This window comes from Mustela putorius, unplaced genomic scaffold (assembly GCF_011764305.1).
Source record: "Mustela putorius furo isolate JIRA1106 unplaced genomic scaffold, ASM1176430v1.1 tig00003962_pilon_pilon_pilon, whole genome shotgun sequence".
Lineage (NCBI taxonomy): Eukaryota > Metazoa > Chordata > Mammalia > Carnivora > Mustelidae > Mustela > Mustela putorius.
In genome coordinates, this window is record NW_025422106.1 from 3,531,883 (window position 1) to 3,544,508 (window position 12,626).

Consider the following 12,626-nt stretch of genomic DNA (forward strand, 5'->3'; position numbering starts at 1 on the left):
ACATAGGACCACACGGGCACTGCTGCTTACTGGGGGTCATGGTCAAAAAAGTTTAAGAAAGAGTGCTATAGGGAATTCAGTAAACAGTTCTGGAGTGAGAAGAGTCCAATTCTGCACTCTCTGGCTTCTGTGGACAAGTCTTTCAGTGCTCACTGCAGCACCTGGCCTTAGAGACAGAAGTCATCTTCAAAGAAAAAGAAAATCTAACTTTCCATTTGAATTGATGAAAAGGTTGGAGACTGGGAGGCGGAACAAACTGTCTTTTGGATATTGTTGTAATACCTACAAGGTGGAATAGATGCCTAAGTGTATATGTTCTTTTTTTTTTTTTTTAAGATTTTATTTATTTGAGAGAGAGCACATGCATGTGGGGGGGGGGCAAGGCGGGGGAGGGGCAGAGAAAGAAGGGGAGAAAGAATCTCTGCTCACGACCTAAGTCAAAACCAAGAGCTGGAGACTTAACCGACTGAGTAACCCAGGTGCCCCAGAATTCTATACATTCTTTACCATAACCTAACAGGAAGAAACTAGCCATTTGAAAGCAGAAAATTGTTTACTATGCATGTATTTTCCAAATTTAATTTAAACATTGGGTCCCTTTCCAATATTAAGTTTAACTTAACACAGTATACAAGATTTAAATATACTTTATGTCGAACAACCAAGTATTTTCTTTTAGAGCAGAACAAGATACACTTTAAAATGTATCTGCTTTTGAAAAAGAAGTCGGGGTGCTGGGTGGCTCAGTCATTAAGGGTCTACCTTCAGCTTAGGTCATGATGGCAGGGTCCTGGGATCAAGCCCCATATCCCACTCCCTGCTCAGTAGGGAGCCTGCTTCTCCCTCTCCCACTCCCCCTGCTTGTGTTCCCTCTCTCCCTATCTCTCTCTGTCATAAATAAATAATTTTTTTTTAAAAAAGAAGTCTTCACACTGTGTAATATATACAAAGACTTTTTCTCTTTGTGAAAAATCTTATAGATAAGAACTATCTTCCAGGGCGCCTGGGTGGCTCAGTGGGTTAAAGCCGCTGCCTTCGGCTCAGGTCATGATCTCAGGGTCCTGGGATCGAGTCCCGCATCGGGCTCTCTGCTCAGCAGGGAGCCTGCTTCCTCCTCTCTCTCTCTGCCTACTTGTAATCTCTCTCTCTGTCAAATAAATAAATAAAATCTTTAAAAAAAAAAAAAAAGAACTATCTTCCAAAACAATCTGGTTTCACCCACTAGGAGACTATAATTAGCCTATTTTCTTTCTTTTTTTTTTTTTAAGATTTTATTTATTTATTTGACAGAGATTACAAGTAGGCAGAGAGGCAGGCAGAGAGAGGAGGAAGCAGGCTCCCTGCTGAGCAGAGAGCCCTATGTGGGGCTTGATCCCAGGACACTGGGATCATGACCTGAGCTGAAGACAGAGGCTTTACTCCACTGAGCCACCCAGGCGCCCCAAATAAATAGCCTATTTTCTTAAAAGATGACTAGGAGCACCTGGCTGGCTCATTCAATAGGGCATGTGATTCTTAGACTTGGGGTCATGAATTCGAGGCCCAGGTTGGGGGTAAACCTTATTTAAGAATAGTAAAAAATTGGGGCACCTGGGTGGCTCAGTGAGTTAAAGCCTCTGCCTTAGGCTTGGGTCATAATCCCAGGGTCCTGGGATTAAGCTCTGCATCGGGCTCTCTGTTCAACGGGGAGCATGCTTCCCCCTCTCTCTCTGCCTGCTGCTCTGCCTACTTGTAATCTCAGTCAAATAAATAAATAACATCTTTAAAAAAAAAAAAGAATAGTAAATTTTTAAGGTGACTTATTCACTAAAACTTATACTCAAATCCTTTTTCATATTTAAAACCTTATTACAATTTAGGCAATTTCCTAGCATATCTCTTCTCTACACTAGATAAGCTAAATAGGACTTTCGTGTGCTAAATCGAACAAAGTCAATGCTAAAATTGCTCCCGGCCTTGTAGCATCACCTCAGCGAGTGAGTTGTGTAGAGCAGGGGTTCTCAACCTCAGCACAGCTGACATTTGGGAGCAGACCACTCTTTGTTGTGAGGGGCTGTGCTGTGCCCTGTAGGATGGTCCACAGCTTCTCTGGCCCCCGCCCTCTGGAGGCCAGTAGTACCCCCCAGGTTTCACTTGCGGCAGAGATCTCTCCAGCCATCACCCAACATCTCCTGGAGGCAAAATTGCCCTTGGCTGAGAACCACTGCTTTACAGGTTTGTATTTTAATCATTATTTCCATGTTTGGACAAGAAGAGAGAGAAAATGACAATAGTGCAATTACAGCAAAAAAATGTAACCAAGTGCACTTTTCAACAGAAACATGGAGCCCCAGCAGGGATTATGGGCCAGGCCCAGGTGCCCATCAGAAGCACCTACCCCACCCCCTACCCCCCACACCCCCACAGGGCTTTGGGGGCAGGCCCACTGCACTTCACAACACTCCAAGCCAGGTTAACTATACTGAAGTACTTTTCTCCTGTTGCTATTTGTTTAAAACCTTGGGTTTCCAAAAAGTTTAAATGTATCACAGTTATAAAAATATTAAATAAACATTTTAAATAATTAACAATGCAAGAAGGATTATTATGTCATTATTATGAAATGAGGCAATGAAAGAAATATTTAGCAGTTAAAAGATAAATCTTTCAAGAGATGTTTAACTATTTTTAAGACATATTCTGTCATATTTAACCCCTCTTTAAGGATAAAAGTATATAGGGTTTACTCTCAGGTAGATTTGGGGATTCTCTTAATATTGTAAAAACCAAGCTAGGCCTTTGAGAATGTACTTAAAAAAAAAAAAGTTCGAAATTATTTTGCTCCACTAAATATTTCAATATTTAATTTAAAATAGGACATTATAATTTTCCTATGGATAGCTGAAGGATGCTTTTTTAATGAAAAAATTATTTAGTGAGTATACATTGGATCAAATATTTTAAGTACAGGGCGCCTGGCTGGCTCAGTGGGTTAAGCCTCTGCCTTCAGCTCAGGTCATGATCTCAGGGTTCTAGGATTAAGCCCCACATCCGCATCATCTCTCTGCTCAGCAGGGAGCCTACTTCCCCCCTCTCTCTTTGCCTATTTGTGATCTCTGTCAAACAAATAAATAAAATCTTTAAAAAGAAATTTAAGTACAGAAAAAAATATAGTGAACAGAGCACCACTACTCATAACAGCCAAAACCAGAAATAATCCAAATGTCCATCAAAGGTAGAATGGACAAATAAATTATAATATATTCATACAACTAAATATTACATGAGGAAAAACTAATTGTTGTGACACATGAAAACATGAGTGAATTTTATAAACATAATTTTGAGCTAAGGACACTATACACACATGAGTGAGTACACACTGTATTTCACCTATGTACAGCTTAGAGATTTTCCACAGCAATACACAGAGTTTCCTCATTCTTTTTTGCAGCTGAAAAATATATTCTATTGCATGAATATACCCTAATTTATTTACCAAGTCTCCACTGACAGACATTTAGGTTTTACCCAAACTTTTGCTGAGTTTATTTAGATGAATTTGTATGCTAGAAAGAAAACCGTAGGGTTCTCTATAAGGAGGATCTTTTAGGCAAGGTAACTTCAAATCCCAGCTCTAAGAGTATATTAATACAGGAAAAGTCTCTGGGCAGCAGTGTCACAGTCTTAAGAGGAACTGGGGAAAAAACATAGACTTACCTCTACAACTAAGATCACATACACTCTCCTCTTCCCCTCATAACAAAAAAACAAACAAACCAAAAAACCCTCAAAAAACCCCACACCTCACCATGTGTTTCAATGTTCACAGGCCACAGATAATACTTTAGAGACATTAATATGATACTTGTGAAAGGATGAAAACAATTCATAAGGGCCTAGTTAAAATCTCTTTTTGTAGGCCACACAGAGTAATTAAGAAATCATACTCCAGGGACGCCTGGGTGGCTCAGTGGGTTAAAGCCTCTGCCTTCGGCTCAGGTCATGATCCTGGGGTCCTGGGATGGAGCCCCACATCCGGCTCTCTGCTCAGCAGGGAGCCTGCTTCTCCCCCCTCTCTGCCTGCTTGTGATTTCTGTCAAATAAATAAATAAAATCTTAAAAAAAAAAAAAGAAATCATACTCCATCGAATCTCCAAAACTGAATCAAAAAGCTGAAAAGTCTAAATTCCAAAGCGGTTAAAGACTCTATCCTTCACTAGCATTAAAAACAAAAGGAATCACCCAACACTGTCTTTGTGAAATCCAGCTAAGAGTAAGAGCCCTCTGGTACCACACGCATAGCAAGACCAAGAAATCAGGCTCTGGGGTCATACTCCCACCATGCCTCTTCCTCTTTCTGCTCCCTTCCAACAATCCCTTCTCGCCACACACTGATTGGTTTATCAAGAAACTGACAGAAGCAACAACTATAGCTTGGCTAGGCCTTTGACTCTACTATACCAGAAAAAATAATAGTTTAAAAAAAAAAAGTTTCTCCTCCCCAGAAAAAGTTTACTTAGCAAAATGTCTTAAGAGTTGAGAAAAAAAATATGTAACTCGATCATCTCAATTTCATTTGTTTAGTCAGTCTGGGCTCACATAGCACAAGTGCTCTTATTATTATTATTATTATACATCTGGCTGAGATTAAATTTTTTCAAGTGTTCTGCAAAATCTAAGGCAAGTCTAAGACCATTATTTGCCAATCCCTCTTTATCAGCAATCCAATACTAGTGACTGATTTCATTGATGGGAAAGCCTTACATGGCTCAGTAATAAAGAAAATAAGGATTAGCAGGGTCCCTTGAGGTAAAGCCTAATGCATTACCGATGTGTCTACCTTATCAGAAAAGTCTCGAGGTAACTCTTGTGGGTTTACAGACTTATCACAATGGTATCCTGCAAAAATGACAGAATAATTTAATTCTACATAAGCCAAGAAATTCTATTTTAAAAGCTCTATGCACTGAATAGAATCTACTTTCCAAAGGACTCCATCTCTTAAACTAGGGTTTAAAGAGAAAAAAAAAAGTCACATTTTACCATAAGGTTACCTTTCGGCCTAAAAACAAGGCTAGGGATACACACCCACAATCTGTAGGTATAGACCTAAAGTGGAGAGTCGATAAAATGTGACAGGTCGGCGGACTTGACTTTTCTTTCCTTCACCCACCAAAGCAAAAATGCCTAAGGCACTCAAATTTATAACCCAAATAACAGTTTATGATCAAAACCTCAGATGAGCAATGGGAATTCTTTAGGAGAAAATGTTCATAAGTGTTTTTTTTTTTTTTCAAATCAAACATAACTGCTATATAAACAAACAGATTAACTAAAATAAGCCTCTGATGTCTTCACGATTCTGTCAAGCACTTTATGGCTTGCATTAACCATGAAAATTTACACAAGGCTTTGCACGTGATTCAACTCTGGACACAGAACTCATTGAGACACGTTAATGTCCTAAGACACCCCTTTCACCACACAAGCTCTGAATAGGCTTAAAACAAGCACAGCCTGTGGGTAGCACTGCAGAATTTGGGGCCAAGTTTTGTCGTCTTCACCATGTTCAGCCAGCCATAGAGCAACAAATCAAAGTTCCAATAAGCACACTGCACCTGCAAGGCTTAGGTATGCTCCAAGTCAAATATTTGCCATTTTTTCATCCCAAATCTGCACAAATGAAAGTATGCAGATCTTCGCACCAGGCCTCTTGCCAGCCAAAATGATCTCTCTTCCCTGCATCCGCTGTGTCCTAGCATTTACTGAGTCCTTACTAAGGACATGGACATGCGGCAGGAACTGTGCTAGCAGCTTGCATATCTTAGCTCTACCCCTTAAAACAAATCCCATCCTATTGCTGAGGAAACTGAGGCCAGAGAGGTCAAGGTGATTAGCCCCATGCCGCAAAGCTGGTAACTGGTGGAGCGGATTCAAATCCTGTCCTGCCGGGCCCCAAAGGACCATCTCCCCGATCTTCCTTCAGCTAAATTCACTACCTGCAGCATAGTTTCCCTCTATCAAAGTAAATTCAAAAATTCAAGTGCTGTCAGACATGGTGACAGTAGGGGTGCCTGGGTGGCTCAGTGGGTTAAAGCCTCTGCCTTCCGGCTCCGGTCATGATCTCAGGGTCCCAGGATCAAGCCCTGCATCAGGCTCTCTGCTCAGCGGGGAGCCTGCTTCCCCCACCCCCGTCCCCGCCCCCCCCCCGTCTGCCTACTTGTGATCTCTGCCTGTCAAATAAATATAATCTTTAAAAAAGGAAAAGAAAAGAAAAGTAATGGTGACAGTAGCTGAGAAGACAACCATACCTACAGCTGGAGCACAAGATCCAAGAGTTCCCCACAAGGAAACGCCTTCACCGCCTGTAACATACCTAGGTCCAGAGACTATGGCTCAAAATGTAAGAGACTCCACCGGGGTTTTTGTTGTTGTTGCTATTGGCGGTCTCTCCACTGACTTTTTACAACAAGGGAAATGAAACTCAAGGGTATATTCACATTTTTTGTGAAATTACCTAAAACCCTTGAGTAAAGGGTGATTTTTTTTTTTTTTTTTTTAACAGTTCACTTTTACAGTTTACTGCTTTGCTAGGCTCCGGACACTTTCAAAAGCAAAAGCGCATCAGCAGCATTACTAATCAACTTTCTTCTACAGACTTGAAAAGTATTTTCTTACCACGCTACAAGATTACTTCCCATACTTTGAGCAGAAATGGAAACAGCTCTGGGCGTCACGAATCAGATCTGGAGGCTACAGTTGCAGAAAGGAGGTAGGTGCTGTTTCCCCTGAGTAGGAGCCGCTGATCTGAAACCTCCTAAGGGAAGGGTGTCTGAGGAAGAGTGTTGAAGAAACTAAAGCAAGCTGTTTGTATTAATGAGGGAGCTGCTGGCACTACTGCTTCTTAAGTGTTTCTCTGCCGTGCAATTGTTTCCCGGCTTCCAAGCTCTGAATCTGGCAGACAGAATGCTGTTCTCACAACCATACGTGTTCTGCGATCAGCTGCTCTGTGGTGTGTGGGTGTTTAACTAGGTAAGTGACTGGTAAGAAGAGGTTCTGCAATTTTAAATCAAGGAAGCACACCATCCCCTGAGATTTTAGTGATCTGTCACTATAGGACGACGCTGACAAAGTAACATTATTTGTAACTTTGAAATGGTTTGGGGTTAGGATAGGCAAATAATTTCCAACAGTAATGCTCTAGGCGTGACACGAACAAAAAATATAACCTGTAATCCAAGCCACTTCAAGCATGTTTATTAGATAATAAAAAATGCAATATTTGCCATCTCAGCATGCTTTCAAACTTCACAGGGTACACTGCATAATTATTAGAATAGATGCTGTTCTTCAGGCGTATGGAACAGGTTCTGTGCAAGATTCCAAAGCCCCCCTGCCTTCCAAACCTTCCAAAGAAATGTTAAAACCATGAATTGCTTAGCCTCTCAGAAACCCAAAAATGTAAAAAGGAAAGAAAGAAAGAAAGAAAGAAAGAAAAGAAAGAAAGAAAGTCGAAGGATTTCTTCCTTAAGTAAAAAATGTCAGAATTGTAAGCTCCTGGAGACCTGGGGACTATGTTTTTTTAATGTCACTGCCCATCACAACACTATCACAAGTAGAATAAATCCCCCTTGGTTGAAATATAATCAAAAGGGCAAAGCTGGATCCAGAATGATTTAGAAAGAATAGCTGATATTTACCCCCTGCTTGTTGATAGAAAAGTGCAACGTTCATCCCTTGTTCTAAATTCTAAACACGGAGACTGAATTCCATAACTGCAACCAAGATCCTTCCATTAAAACAAAATTTTAAAATCGATGATTCTGGTGGCAATGTCATCCTGAATTATGACATGAAATCATATCTAATAAAGTCAAAAAAATCTGCACGGAGCAGGTGCTCTATTATGGGAAAGATAAAGCCTTCTTTTAAGATATCAAATCAACCTCCATAAGCACATCGTGGACAGGCATCATGAAACAGACCACTGACTTTGCTTTTGAAATCTGCTACCTTTAGAAAACAGGGCAAGGAACGTACATCATCAACTGGTCAAATTCAGACAAATTATCTTGACTCCAGTCTGAACTTTTTCTGAAATGCTCTCACACATCTCCTTTTTACAGGAAAACAGGGAATGATACCTTACAGACCCCTAACCCGCTGTAATCAAAGAACAAAACACAAGGATACACACACATCACCTACTTTGTTGCTCAGGACCAAAGTACTGTAATGTCAATCCTTAAGAAACAAAACAAAACACAAAACTCAAGTTCCTTTCACTTTTGCATAATACAGATCTCAACCTGACCGTCCCAGGACTAGCTTCAAGAGGACTGTAATGCACACAAAAATTAGGAGTGTCTCTTTCACCAAGAAGAGGACCCTGAAGGCTTCCATGATCCCAAAGAAAGGTTAAGAACCACTGAAGAAGACATTTCCGGAATTGCTAAAACTCAGAAGTGAACATTTTAAACAAAATTATACTAAAGGAATTATCTATCTAAATGCATGGGCACAGTCCCCACACAGGCAACCAAGCTGCCTGCCAGTACTGACCATCTCTGTGCAGCTGACCCCTCTCAAATGAGCCCTAGGCAGGAACATCCCCCCCCCCCCCGCATTCAGCCTGCACACACATGCCAGCCCCAGCAGCTCTTCATTCCTTAAGCATACACATGTTGTCAACAAAGCATGTGCTAGTTGTCATTCCCAGAACAATACAGGCCTGGCCATCTCTGGAAAAAAAAAAAAATACACATTCTTCCCCAAACATGACCCTATTTATTTACTATGTCTTGACGACGATCTTAAATACGGAGACAAAATAAATGAAATGCATCTAATCAACTGAGGGGAAAAAAGCATCACTCAGGTGTTGCTGAGGGTACACAGGCGATGCAGATCAGGAAAACACTAGGATAACGATGCTTGAACATGGGGACAATCAAAGACACACTCACGCAGGAACATCCTGAGACCATGGTTGTGGAAAGAACCCTTCTCCAAAAGCAAAAGCACATTCCTTTGATTGGCACAAGCCCTTCCTGACAATGGATCCGCAATGACAGGGGCTGCTCTGGCAATCAGGAAGTGTGTGTGTGTGTGTGTGTGTGTGAGCGCGCGTGTGTGTATGTTGTGGGGGAGGGATGTACTAAATGTGATCAAAGACTGGTCCTCTTCAAAGAAGAACATATGGGATCTCAAATCGTCAAGACAGACTTCGAGGGTGAGGCAGGGGCATTTATCATTTCTACAGAAGACATCCCTCGACAATGAGCATGTTATGTGCAGATGTAACGGGGGTGTCACTACCATTAGTGTCTCCCATCTAAGAATCTTAAGTAGAGGCTGATTGGAGGGGAGGAGGGGGTGGGGGTGGAGAAAGGTCTGCATTACCCTCTGGGGTGAGTGTCGGACGGGTATACACCGATGCATTTTATCTCGGGCGGCACAATACTCCCAGGGGTTGGAGGTCTGGGCGCAACCGCAGGGCCGGGGAGGCAACGGGTGCAAGCTGCCAGCTGCAGGGCAGGGGAATGCTCGCAGGAGGACCGGTGCAAATCTCCCTCGGCCCGCTAACCCAGGCAACCCCAGCTTCCCCTCGGGCCTCTGGGCGAGCGGGCTCTCTGCAAAACTGGAGCCCGGCCCGGGTCCGGGAGCGAGGGGACGAAGGAGCAGAAGCGGGCGCCCCCGGCCCGAGCTCGCGACCAGGGGAGCGCAGTGCCCCGGGCCTCCCCGCCGGATGGGGGCTGCTCCGGCCTAGTGCACGCAGCTGCCTCGGCGAAGGGTTAACCCGGCGCCCGAACCCCGGCCGGCCCGGCGGGCGGCGGAGGAAGGGCTGCTGCAAGGGGCGCAGCCGCGACTGTGGCGTGTGCGTGGGGGGCAGGGGCCCCTACTCACCCTGGCCGGCCGCCTCCGCCTCCGCCGCCCCGACCGCCGCCTCGGCGGTCCATCCCTGCGGCGGGGGGCCTGTAGCCGCGGCGCTCGAGTAACAACCGCCGGCCGGGCCGGCCCCTCCCCCCCGCCCAACGTCTGTCCTCAGGGCCGCTCCACAGACCCGGCCTCGGCCGCCGCCGCCGCCGCCGCAGCGCTACGTGGCCGCCGCTCCGACGTCTCGCGACTCCCTTCCGAGCGCGCGAGGGCGAGCGGGGCCGGCGGGGCGGGCGGCGCGCGGGGAGGGAGGCAGGGGAGGGGGTGTGCGTGTGTGGTTGTGTGTGCGGAGCCGGGGGCAGGGAGGGAAAGCGAGCGGCGGCGAGAGCGCGCGCGCGCCCGCGCCCCGTCCCTCGCCCGCCTTCCCCCCCCCGCCCAACGGGGAGCCGACACCTCCCTCCGCCCGCCCCCCTGGCATCCCGGCCGCTGGGCGCGGCGGCGCGCATGCGCAGCCCCTGGGGCCGGCCCTGGCGCACCTTTTCTCCCCGCTGCCACAATGTGAGCGCCCTGCCGCCCAGATAACCGCCGACTCCCGCTCCACCCCCGCCCTCCCCCACTCCGCCCACTGCTGAGCGCCCAGGTAAAGGCGTGGACTGCGCGTGCGCACCGCTCTCCCTGGGTCTGGGGGCGTGGTTGCTGAAAGGAAGCCAGAACGCAGAGTGGGAGGGAGCTGGGGGCGGAGGGTGTGAGCCTCCCCGAAGTAGGGGCGGGTTAGGATTAAGGAAAGGTAAAAGTGGAGAAAGGGGGCCGAAATAGGAAAGTGGGACCAAGTGAGATTTAGAAGTAAAGGAGCCTTTGGCTTATGAAATAAAATGTTTTAAGAAATCTTGACTGTAGCTTCTGTTACTGGAGGGTAGGGTGAGTGACAGAGGACAGAAATAAAGGAGACAAAATATAAGCAGTAGCGGTCATTCACCAGATAAATGGGACAGCTAAGAAAACCTGGGGAAATTTAGAGATTGCCGGAACGGTCAGAAAAACAAATTTAGAGCCGCGTTTGTTCTGTAGCCAGGAATAGGGAAGGGGATGTGTGTGTGCTTGAGACACCGAATTGCTGTAAGAAAGGAAGCCTCCATTGAAAGTATTACAGCAATATGACTAATTAGCTATTAATCATTAATATAATTAATGGTACTATTAGCTAACAAGGTAGCATTTATGTGAGTTCCGAGCCAAGAGAGGGTGTCCGTAATTGTAAGTGCTTGGCGTTCGGAGAAGGAAGTGAGGCAGGCAAGGTAAAGACCTGGGGAAGAGAGGACCCAAGACAGTAACTTGGAGGGTCAGGATGACCCTTTCCCACCAGAAACCAAACTTCCCCGATGTTAAATCTTATCTCCATTGGAACTCCTCATCCTCCTTCCATTATGAAAAAATATCTTTGCATTAAGACCTACCTCTTGACCCATTTTCAATGCAACTACTTCTCTCCCAAATAACCATTCCTTCCTTTGCCTCCCTACCCCCCCAAAAAGAAAATCCCTATAGCAAGTAAAATGACCTGAATCTGGGATAGGGTTAGGGGAGAGATTGAAACTTGATACACAAAAGTGTTCCAGGGCTAGCTCTGTCCTTGGCCCCTTTTCTGAAAACAGATGCTTGGTCTTTATTATCCTTGGACTCCACACTCCAGGGAGTGTAATTTGGCACCTTTGGGTTGTGTTCCTCAGTAGTGAGCGCCTTCGGTGGATAAACACTAAAAACGACATCATAATACAGCAGGTAGAGAGAAAATCTTCAGGCAGAGCAGGAGGAAATACGCATGTATAAATAATAAAAGGAAACACTTAGGGGCACCTGGTTGGCCCAGTTGGTGGGGCATGTGATTCTTGATCTCAGGTTTGTAAATTTGAGCCCACTTTGGGTGTAGAGATTATTAAATAAATAAGTAAAATAAAATCTTAAAAAAAAAAAAAGGACTTAGATTTAATGCAAGAAAGAACTTGGCCTCCACAGGGGCTGATGAGCTCAGAACATCCAACTGAGATGTCTAGTGTTGCCCTTCTAGGACATTTAATCCATTCCCTACTCTGCCTGTCAGGGCAATCCAGCTTAGAAGACCGCAGTGCATAGCAATGGCTAAAGAAGCAACATAACCTTCCAATTGTCTGTGACTCTCCACCCACAGGCCAGTCCCCCAAAGGGGTCCTAGTAATTAGAATAGCAATATTATTACCTTCTACTCGAGGAGTGCTTTATGGTTTCTGAAGGGAGATTATGTCCATTATCTCATGAGATTCTGTCTATGAGGCAGGAAAGACAGGTATTATTACAGTGAAGGAAATTTGGGCCAAGGAATATTTAATGGCCCAGTCAATCACTCAACCCAGAAAACAATGGAGGGTTTGACTCTGAAAGACTGCTACATATTCCTGTGGGTAAAAATGGGTAGCCTTGGCACGTGATAGAGAATAATTTTAATGGACAATTCTATCTATACCTGTGTCTCCTCTCTTCCACGTGTATTCCCGCTTTTCTTCTCTTCAGGGGCCTAGAGTTGGCCCCTGTGTTTCTGAAGCCTTGGTGACCAGTACTTTGGAAGCCTTTGGGGCCACAGGGCTGGCAAGGAGAACCCCGTTGCTCTGCTCTCTCTTAATTCTTCCCTTTCATATATCTACCCGCAGCAGGTAGCTGCCAAACAGTGTCCTCTGTCAACCTGTCACAAGAAGAAGGCATCTGCTCTCAGCCAGACTGCTAAGCCCATCCCTCCT

The 12,626-nt window shown here is 45.0% G+C and overlaps 1 protein-coding gene across 2 annotated transcripts in view; it reads right to left on the reverse strand.

Annotated features, from left to right (window-relative positions):
- Positions 1 to 10,241, reverse strand: part of ZNF652 (zinc finger protein 652) — a 61,491-nt gene extending 51,250 nt beyond the window's left edge. Inside the window, exon 1 of one of the 2 annotated variants that reach the window (XM_045070360.1) lies at positions 9,889 to 10,241. The gene's annotated coding sequence lies outside the window, so the exon portion shown is untranslated. The other variant, XM_004764783.3, reaches the window with a different exon arrangement.
- Between the last annotated feature and the right edge of the window lie 2,385 nt (positions 10,242 to 12,626).